Source organism: Vespula pensylvanica, chromosome 8 (assembly GCF_014466175.1).
Source record: "Vespula pensylvanica isolate Volc-1 chromosome 8, ASM1446617v1, whole genome shotgun sequence".
Classification (NCBI taxonomy): Eukaryota; Metazoa; Arthropoda; class Insecta; order Hymenoptera; family Vespidae; genus Vespula; species Vespula pensylvanica.
In genome coordinates, this window is record NC_057692.1 from 7286945 (window position 1) to 7297562 (window position 10618).

General features: G+C 36.1%; 1 long non-coding RNA gene across 2 annotated transcripts; it reads right to left on the bottom strand.

The window, feature by feature from the left end:
- Nucleotides 1–8445: 8445 nt before the first annotated feature.
- LOC122631204 lies at nucleotides 8446–10011 on the bottom strand. Of its 2 annotated transcripts, XR_006327637.1 has the most exons (3): nucleotides 9726–10011; nucleotides 9486–9642; nucleotides 8446–9319 (listed from the first exon to the last, which is right to left on the bottom strand). It is a non-coding gene; the product is annotated as an uncharacterized LOC122631204 (long non-coding RNA). The 2 variants fall into 2 exon arrangements; XR_006327636.1 differs by lacking the exon at nucleotides 8446–9319 and having other exon boundaries at nucleotides 9482–9642.
- Between the last annotated feature and the right edge of the window lie 607 nt (nucleotides 10012–10618).

Sequence of the window (10618 nt, forward strand, 5' to 3'; positions counted from 1 at the left end):
TAGTAACCGATCAATACCGATTATCATACTTGAATGAACGTGTTGAACGTATGTTACGTCGGGCAGCGGATTTTCGCAATTTCCCTCGCTTTTTCGTCGAAAGTTTCGAGTGGAAAATATTATATCTGCTTACCTACCGTCCACCCTCGATTACTACAATTCTATTGCTCTCCTACACAACTCTTTCGCTGCAATTTCTCTCGCATATACTTTTTCACTCGCTAAAGTGACTTCAAGCGAAAGATTTTGCGAAGGTAATTAACTGAACTTTCAACCTTCTCGATAAGAGTTTTACAATTTTTATCGTGAAACCGCTATAATACCTTTCATCGTCTTCGTTTATTAAAAGTATTTTATCATATATTGTAATCAACATACTAAAAATATGTAAAATCAATTTTAGAAAATAAATAAAAAAAAAAAAGAAATGGTAGATTCGATGAATTCTATTCGATATAATCATTTCTATTCTTTAGTTATTTTTATTTCTCTTTCTGGATATTTCCGTTTAATCTTTTTCTCTTTTTATTTCCTACACTTACTCTGAGTCCATCTCTAATCCTTCCATGGTCACACATATAGAGACTCGCCAGCGGCGAAACGGACCGTCTTTCTTTTTGGCATTGCTACTCATGGATATTTGGTATCTGCAGCTGACTCTGCACAAAAACGTACTCTAAATAATTCACATTTAATTACTGCTCTCCCTGTGTTTTCACGAAGCGTAACACACTTGAATTCGCAATGAAAAGCAAATCTTGCTCTCTTCTCTCTCTAAACCTCTCTCTCTCTCTCTCTCTCTTTTTCTCTCTTCTTAACCTCCGCTAGTCATCTCTCTTTTCCAACTTTACGGAGTAATTCGCTGCATCTAAATTTACTCATTGCCTTTATAAATAGATATTTGACAAACAATAAAACGAAACGTTTGCATCATCGATAATTAATATTTTGGGACTTAATCTATTATTAAAAATTGCGAATTCTTAGTTGCAATAATCGAGCAATAATATTACGTTGTCAATATTACATTGTCAAACATTGAATATAAATGCTGATACTATATCTGCATACAAATATAAAGAAGAGTATCGAGGATAAAAACAAAAGATATTTAATGCCTCGATAGCGATATTAGCATTTTCATACATGGAATATCGCGAGAAAAAAATGGCTACATAGCGAAAAAAAGGTCGTATCATATTCTGTCGTTCGATATATGTACATATGATGCGATTTCCCACGGAAATGAGCTTCACATCACGCTTTCAAGCGATTCTCTCTGTTCTCTCCCTTCCCCCCCCCCCCCCCCTCTCTCTCTCTCTCTCTCTCTCTCTCTGGACCGGCCTCGTCGTTGTTATCATTGCCGTGAAATCTCCATATCGAAATTCCGTAAATCGTTCGACAAGTTACGCGCGGACCTGTACAAAATATGTAGATCTGCTTCGAGGATAATGTTTAATGACTGTATTTCGTGTTTATTCCGTTATCTGATTTTACACGAAGTTTAACGGGATATTAGTTTACAATCAGTTGGAAGGATCGTACTAGTCCGCCGTCTGGAATATCCTGTATCTGTCGCAGTCAAAGTTTCCGCCATTCCAACGCGGAATATGCATTCTATGTAGACTAGACAATATGCATGGGAAACCCAAGAGACGTTCTCTCTTTCTCCCTCTCTCTCTATCTCTCTCGGCGACTAAGTTTAAATGCTTTCAAGGTGTTAGTTTTGACCCAGTTCTGACGACGGGATATTGGTTTTATCCCACGGGAGATCGTCAACGTTCGATACTTTCCGCTTTGCTAGACACAATAAAGGTGCGCGTGACATTAAACGTTTAAACTGTCGAACCGGTAAAAGCGTTTTACGATAATTCAAAAATGTAGTTCTCTCATCTTAGCACGTCAACATCTCAAGACGTCTCTACGATATCATTTTGCAACTTATAAAATATATACGCTGCCATATCATCAAGAAACGTTCGATAATAAATTCATGTGAAAGTAAGATAAAACGATATACTAGATATGAATGAGAAACGATGGAAGATAATTTTTATAGTTGTGAGTATTTACAACAAATACAGATATTCATGCTTTCTATGTATGCAGCACTTTGAAATCGCACGAACCTGCGTTTTTGTAATTACAAAGCTCGACTCCCATTGCCAGCTCTTTTATACTACCACATAGGGAAGCTCATTGTGTACAACGGCCGCAACTTCAGCACGGAACACGCATATTTCGAATACGGCTTGTTAAAAGTTTCCTGGTTAAACGGAAATGGATTTTGCGTCGAGTTGTAGGCGAGCTAGCAAGCTACCGAGCAAGCGAGTACGCTAGTGGGACTAGGAGACACGAAACCACTTCGTGATCTCGACGCGCACATCTGCCTCAAACTCCGTTCATCATAGTTTGCAAACGAGTGAGGAAAAATAAAAATGCAAATAAAAATCAAGCGAACAGACGAAAATAAATTCGAAGTAAGAAACATTAAAGTACCTACGATTGGTTTTTGCAATTTGATATCAAGAAACGCGTTTGACAACAAGAACGTCTTAACAACAAGAAAACGAGATAAAGTTGAAAAAAGCGTACTCGACTATTTGAACATTTTTATCTTGGTTGCTCTTCCTAATTCGTATATCGAGAATATCTCTTCTCTCTTCATTTTCGTAAATTTTTCAATTTTTCTAAAATAACTTTAATTAATCGGCAAATATATACGGCAAACAAGGCTACCTCTTCGAAAGGACGAAAGTCTAAGGAATTAACTTCAAAAAGAGAAGTCTCCTAAGACAAATTTAAGAAATCAACCGAATAAAGTTTACTTAACTTCGCCGAAACAACTTTAAAATTTCTACTTGAACTTTTGATCACAGTAAGAAGGTTGAATCGATCATTCGCTTGGTTGCTTGACATATGTCCCAGTGTCCGCTAACTTTTACAATCATTTTTACCGTTGGAATAGCCGTGTTTTTTTCTCGTACAATCTCGGCGACGGTAAAACAATGCCGAGCCACTGATCTTTGTCTCTGTCTCGAAGCGGAACATGGTGTAAACTTCTTCGTTGCTCGCTGGTTGCGCTCGAGCGAAGCCAACGAGCAACGAAGAAACGAAGAGAAAAAGGAAGAGAAAGACAGAGCTAGATAAGGGTTCTTCGCTTGAACGAATGATACAGGGAGAGTCGTATTTTTTTCCATCGAAAGTGACGGAGAAAAAGTTTTGTTCACAAAGCATCTACCGGACCTGGTGCTCGTAAAATCCTTGTTGAACGACAAGATTTATTCGTGAAAAAGGAGGAAGAATAAAGAGAGGGGGTTGATGCGCAGCACAAGGATTATCATATTTTCCTCGACGCTCGAAGCTTGAGAAAGTCGACCGAGATTGTGCGGCATTATCGTTCGCGAAAAAGAGGTGGCGAAGAAGGGGCGGAAAGGTTGCTGGTAGTGATGTTGGTTAGGGGAAAGGGCAGATGGTAGAACGAGGAAAGCAGAAGAAGACAGAAAGAACGAACAACCAGCTACAAGAAAGGGATGAAGGTAGTAGAGGTAGAAGCTTTTAATGCACCTCTCAAGAGCCACTGGCACGGTCTTCAAAAAGAGTAATCGCCTAGGAATGGCCTTATGATATTACGGTATGTAACATCTGGCTAACTATTTCAGGGTTTAGTGAGTTTTCAGCTCGGATTCGAGGAAAAGCGAATGTTTTCAAAGACGCGAGAGATAAAAATGAAGAAAATCTGAAAGAATATACACGATTAAAGGTGTTGATATTCCCTCGAGTTTGGATGATCATCGTTTTTCTTGTTTATCCTACTACGTAAAACCAATCGATCTCACGGTGAGAGCGTGAACTTAAACGGAATTCAATACATTCCGTAAAACATCGTCCTTCGTTTTTCATCACCACTTTAAAGGTTTTTCCTAATCATCCACCGTTTTATCTCTATCCTTCACGCCGTTTACACTGCCAACTGTCAATGGGCAAAACGAAACGATATTTGAAATGGCGAAAAACAAGTCAAATACGTTATCGACGAGAGAGTTTGGTATAAATGGAAAGAGAAAAGAGAAAAGAGAAACGAAAGTTACATCGCGTTATAATCGATATCAAGGCGAATACCTGTATTATTTACAGTTGAAAACATTTCTATCGATCATACAACTTGGAGACTTAATCGGTACGTTTCAAAGATTAATTCCTCCTCATTGTCAAAGAAAAAATTGATTGAACCGAGTTATTACTCGTAAAGTTTCGTTCTACTCGCAAATACGATCTTTCTTACGAGCCTATCCACAATGGGAAACGTCGTGAAATCGATAATTCGTATCGCTTGTGAAAAGTTCTATTTTCCATGTCTTCTTTCTTGCCTTTGTCGAATGTACGAGGAAACATTGGAAGGGCATAGGAATTGGCTGTAATTAGGGAAAAAACGGCGCGACGCAGTGAGTTGATATGTTTGCGCAGAAGCTGGTCTTTAAACTCGACTTATTCAAGTAGACCCCTTTGTCGAATAAGCGCTGTTTAAACGATAACTCGATTAAAAGAGCCGAGCTGAACCGAACAACGGCATTTAATTAACAAAAGTGCTCACTGAAAGTTTTACTGCCACTCTCGACCCCGTCTCTTCTTCTCAGCATCTACCATTCATCCTCTTTCCACCGCTCTCTCCTCTCTCTTTCTTTCTCTCTCTCTCTCTCTCTCTCTCTCTCTCTCTCTCTTTAACACTACCACCACCAACGGCTATCCAAAAGAGAAGAATGAGAGAAAGAAAGAAAGAGGTTAAAAATGGAGAGAAACGGACGCTCTTTCCGAATTCGCAGCCCTTTACTTCCTGCTATTCTGTCTCCTCTTCTTTTTCTCTTTCTCTCTTTTTCCGTAACCTTTACCCGTACTCTCTTCTCGCATCGCCTTCCTTCCCTTCTTTCACTTCTTCCTTGTCTTTCTTTCCCGCCAACTGCTGGAGAATAATTGCGAGAATGTATTTAGTACCACCGGGTAGTCCCGCTAGGTTTGTCTCTCTTCTTTTCTTTCTTACTCCCTTCGTATTTTATTATTCCCGTTGTCTTTCTGTTTCCTTCCGACCTCGCCAACCGTCCTAATTCTTTAATGCTCGCTTCCGTTTGAACTTCGACAATGTGCGCGTTAATTTTACGAATTAAAATATTTTTTACTTTACTGTCATCGCCTCCGTCATTGTCATAACGATTAATATAATTTCGTTGGAGAACTCATTCATTCTGATAATCGATTCGATTCGGTTCGATTTGATTCGATCGGTAAACGAAAAATAGTATCTATAAATGTACATCTTGATAGTAAATAGGATGGTAGGTTATCATCGAATTTAAAGGTTCCATAGAACGGATGTTAACTCTCCGGACGATTTTCTCGAATTTATTTCCACTGGGATATATGTTATAATAAAACTTTTTGCATCGATAGGTTTTCACGCTCCAGTGATCGATGCACAATAAGAGAAAATGAAATTGTTAAAAAACTTTCAAGCTGAACAAATATGTCGTTTATTGCAAAAAAAAAAGAAACAAAGAACTTCGATTTTGGTGATCGATCGAAGATTTTTTATTCCGACATGTACTTAATTGTCATAATAATTATTAAATGAACATTATGAAAATATATTACAACATACATATATATAGGTATATGTAACATAGCATAGGTAATGACGACGGAGATGCCGATAATTAATTACTCTAGTTATTTAATATTCGAGGAGCGGCGTTATTATCATAAGACGGACAAGATAGTAAAAGAGACAAGATAGACGAGGATCTCCTACAATCTTCATCTTTCCACTTGGATCATCTTTCAGATCAGACGACTAGCAGACGCTCGAATATTAAAGGAACCTCATCATCTGAATTCAAGTGAGCAGAATCAGAGAAGGCTAGCTCATAAAGTAAGTGTCATATTCAGAAGCTTGTAAAATCTAATATCGACTATAAGGAATGGACGGGTATAGAACAAAAAGCTATCGTCTGATCATCATGGATCGTTATTGGTCCTCCATATATCGACCATTTAAAAGAGATAAGGTTCATTAATTTTCTAATTATAAACTTTATCAATGTCATTTGCTTATATCGTTCCTATAAATATTTATTGGTCTCTATAGGACGGAATAAAAATACAATAAATGGTCCAAGCATTAGTCGAATTCTTACTCAGAAACCAAAATTATCTTTCTCTTTCGATAATCTTATAGTAATTTAACCTTTCTTTCATCAATCACTCTGAAAGCATCGAAGTTTAGAAGAAAGTCGACGTTATCCACGCGAAGTTTTATCATCGTACGAAGGTGCCAATCTTATATTCGTAAGGTTTTAGTACGTTCGTGTCACGCAAATCGTGTTATTGAACTCTTCGGTTTCCTCGACGTTCACGTTAGATGGAACGCAGGGTGCATCTAACACGACAATTTCAACGAGCAACAGCACATATACATCTTCCTCATCTTTCCTAGTTCGCTTAAATCTTCCCAGATCCACTCACACTCCAATTTCCGCATAAGCGAATCCGCAAATACGTCGAGGACTCGTGTCGCAGACGCGTCTCAAAGCTCTTTGAAGTTCACCAGAGATAGTGTGTGCGTGCGTGTGTGTGAGGAACATAGACGTTAAGTAGCTAACGTTGGCAAGTGGGCCTGGCGTCAATGAAAAGAACGGGAGATGAAATCAAAAAATGCACTGGCACATCGATTTGTTTGCTTTCCTCCCGAGCTAAGCACTCGGCGAGTCATCCCTTCGTTCCTCTATCTGGACTCATCATCTCTTTATCTTTTTCTATCTCTATCTCTATCTTTTTCTTTTTCTTTTACTTCTACCCTCTTTCACGCTGTCGCCGTACGCTTGATTCTTCTCCGATCTTTTCTCTTTGCCACCTCAAGTGGAATCCGATCGACGTAAGAATTCTACTTAAACCACCCTCCATTTCTCCTCGCTCGTTTCTTCGATTCGCACACAACGTTTCCACTTTCCTTCTACCCTCATCCTCTTCTCATTCTCCTTCCATTCTATCTTTTCTTCTTCCCCTTCTCTTTTCTCACGTCCGCCTTTGTCACCAACGTCAGGGAATAGACATTCGTCGTTGGTGTCGCGCTCCGCTGCGTTTAACGTTTCCTACGACACCTCGCTATTGTGCGGAGATCCCTATATTTCACATGAAAAAATGCGTATTCGCTTGCCGATTCTCTTCTATAGATAACCGAAGCTTCCATGATAAATATTACATTTTATTTCGATACTATTTACGATATTAAATTTTAACAAATATTTTACAGTTGTTTACAGTATTGTTATCTTATAATTAAGTACGAGGGATGAATTTTTACTATAAAAATAAGTCATTCCGAATTAGAACGATTGAACTTTGCTATTCATTTTAAGTCGTTCGTTTTATAAAACGATTAAATGAAAATTAATCAAATCTTTTTCTCTTTCTCTCTCTCTCTCTCTCTCTCCCTTATTGTCTATCATTTGATCTACGTGCACCTTTGTTCCCTTATTTAGTCGCTTTTTAAATGCATGTCATGATACGATACACCTCACTAAGAAACTTTGAAACTTTGTTCTATTCTCTCTTTCTTATTTTTTACTTTTCACTCGAGACGTGAATTTCTCACTGTCGTTAACTTTCTTGAATTTCTATTAAAGACCGAAGGAATATTTTCTGGTAATGTTTACCTATCAAATAGGGTTTTCCTTCAAAACTAGGAAACTAAATTATCTTAGAAAGTTATTTGTATACGACTATATTCATGCGTGGAATATTCAAATCCTCACGTGTATCTACATGTTTTTCACAAGCTACTCTTCCGCAGAATTATTCCACGTTGTAATTGTCTTTTGCACTTCTCGAATTTCTTATTGTGTTGAACGTGTAAAACTAACCGCAATGTATATGTATGTAATTGTGGCAGTGATGATTGTTATATGGATAAGTATAGGAACAATTTCACTTATTCATCTTCGCAAATATTCAAGATTCTGAAGGCCGATGCAACTGACAGGAACGGAGATGCTTCCTACGAGTATTTCAAATCAGAATCACGTACACCTGCAGCCATAAATGACGTATAGTAAGATTTCCTTCTACATGCGTCTGACAATGAGTTTTCCATTCCAATAGTTTTATATTATCCTTCCGCGCTTATCTCGCAATGAAATATCACTGTGTATAAGAGAAATTTTTGTATGTGTTATGTATTAGTAAAATAATAATACATCTAACAAAAACAAGAAGAAACTGTATGTCAGATTATACTTTTTTAAAATAATTTAAAAAATGTTTGTTAATTATTTGTTAATTCTACAAACTTTATATCTTTTGCTTCTAGTTATACATATAGGTATTTAAGCAGCCATTAGCTTAATATTAGTTGGATGGAATACATGTCATAGAAAAAATGATACACATTAGATCGAAAATAATATCATCCATTTATTATTATTTATATATTAATCTCGCACATAGAGGTCACTTCTTCTGAAGACCGATGAGATAAAGGTAACAGATACTATTATTATTATTACTATTATACAATCAAAGCAGCATCAAAATAACATTTAAATACTGAAATCACTGTTATTTCGCGAGAATTCAGATACTAACTGCAGACATTTTAAGCTTGGATAATAGATAGCGAGACCGTCCAACATCAGTAGCTTCAGTTATTAAGCACGATCGATCGTATTTTAGCAATTCTGCAACTTACGACGGAGTCCAAGATTAGATCCTATCATACCCACAAATACTCACGCGAGTGACCTGGACACACCCACGCGAGTATTCTACTTAAGTACATTGGGGACCAAGCTTGGGCTTAATCGCGCCTGTAAACACCCACGCGAGTTTCCGCCCACACTTCGTCCACAATGCCCTTCTTCTAGCTTATCTACACGGGATAAAAGACATTTTCTTCTTTTTACAATGGGAAAATATTTCAAAAACATTCGTATAAAGATCTAAATCAATGCGAAATCATAACTCCCTCTTCAACGATGAATAGATTCAGTCTAGAGAAGAGAAAGAAAAAAAAATCCATCTAACTATAAAAGATCTCTTTTAATAAAGCCTCTTCCAATCATAAAAGCTCATTTTTAAGAAACCTCCACCCGAAAGTTTTTCCGGAAAAAAAAGAAACTCAGAAGGTGCAATAGAACGTACAAGAGCGTGGAAACAAAGAAACTTAAAACAATAAAATTAATATTAATAATTAATAAGAATAAATAATAAGATGGTAAAATTACCAGCGTTTTTTCTTTTTTAAGTAGTTTATGCTGTAGAACTAGTCCATCTTGAATAGTTTGTTTCGTCCATCAAAGTTAATCCATCAAAAAAACGCGAATAATAAAAAAAGAAAAATAAATCATACTGATTGTAAGACAAAAAATATCAACGTACTAAAATATGCTTCTATTCGATATGATTAAGTGATCGGAACGATTTAAAAATTGACTCACTACTTAAAGAAGTTCTGCGATGTCTTCAAAACACACTTATTTTATAGCAACCACAATAGTCATGGGATCGATGAGTTCTTTGATTTTCTTTTTAAGAACTTCCAACGAGGAGCTTACTTTCCTTCTTCTTTGAAAAGAAAAAGAATCATTGTTACATCTAAAACAGAACAAAGAACAAAACGATAAGTTATTCGCAATAGCGATCTAAAATCAAATCAAATGAAATATATGTACACATACAAAGAAAAATGAATAAACAATCGTTTCTTTCAAACGAATTATCCGAATAGTACCACGATAATGCGTCTTGGAATTCTCGTGAAATTAATAAGAGGTAGATGAAAATAAAAAACTGCAGATGAATTTCTTATCGCGATCAACACTGATTCTACTCCGCGATTTTATATACCATTGTTTAAATATTAATTAATTATATTCTATGTACACCATACGTTTATTTAAACAAACGTAAAATAATCACAAGTATAAAATTATTTAAGCTTGGCTGTATGAGAGAGAATTTCGATGTTTATTCGTCGGAATGTAAAATAATACTAACTCGATAACCTTTAAAGTCGATCGAATGTTTATTTTTGTTGACATTACAGATAAGAAATGGCCTTGAGATAGAGATTTAAATATATTGAAATATTACACACTAATTATTTTACATTTATCGACGTATTACGAGTTATATAATATTTAAATAAATGCAGTATTGTTTAAATACTAAATTATATGACAGTATACAGTGGTTGTTATATATTATACATTGTTCATAAAAATGAATGTATAATAATGGATGTATTATTCATTGTAACGTACCTGCGTCGTGAGAGGGAGAGCAAAAGAGACAAGGAGAGAGCTGCGATGTTTATTCGACGGAGTATAAGAGAAGACTAACTTGTTAATTTTCAAAGTCATCCACATACTTGGTTTTATTTACAATTCTGTCCTACTTCGACTGGCCTGCTTCGACTGTATACATAACGAAGAATTATATTAAAATTTCATTGTATTTAAATTACATTAATATGAATGTAATATTTAATTATTTTATACTCTTTATATATGATAAATAGAAATACTCTTTATTCAATAATATTGTTAAAATAAATTTTGTTTCGATTTTT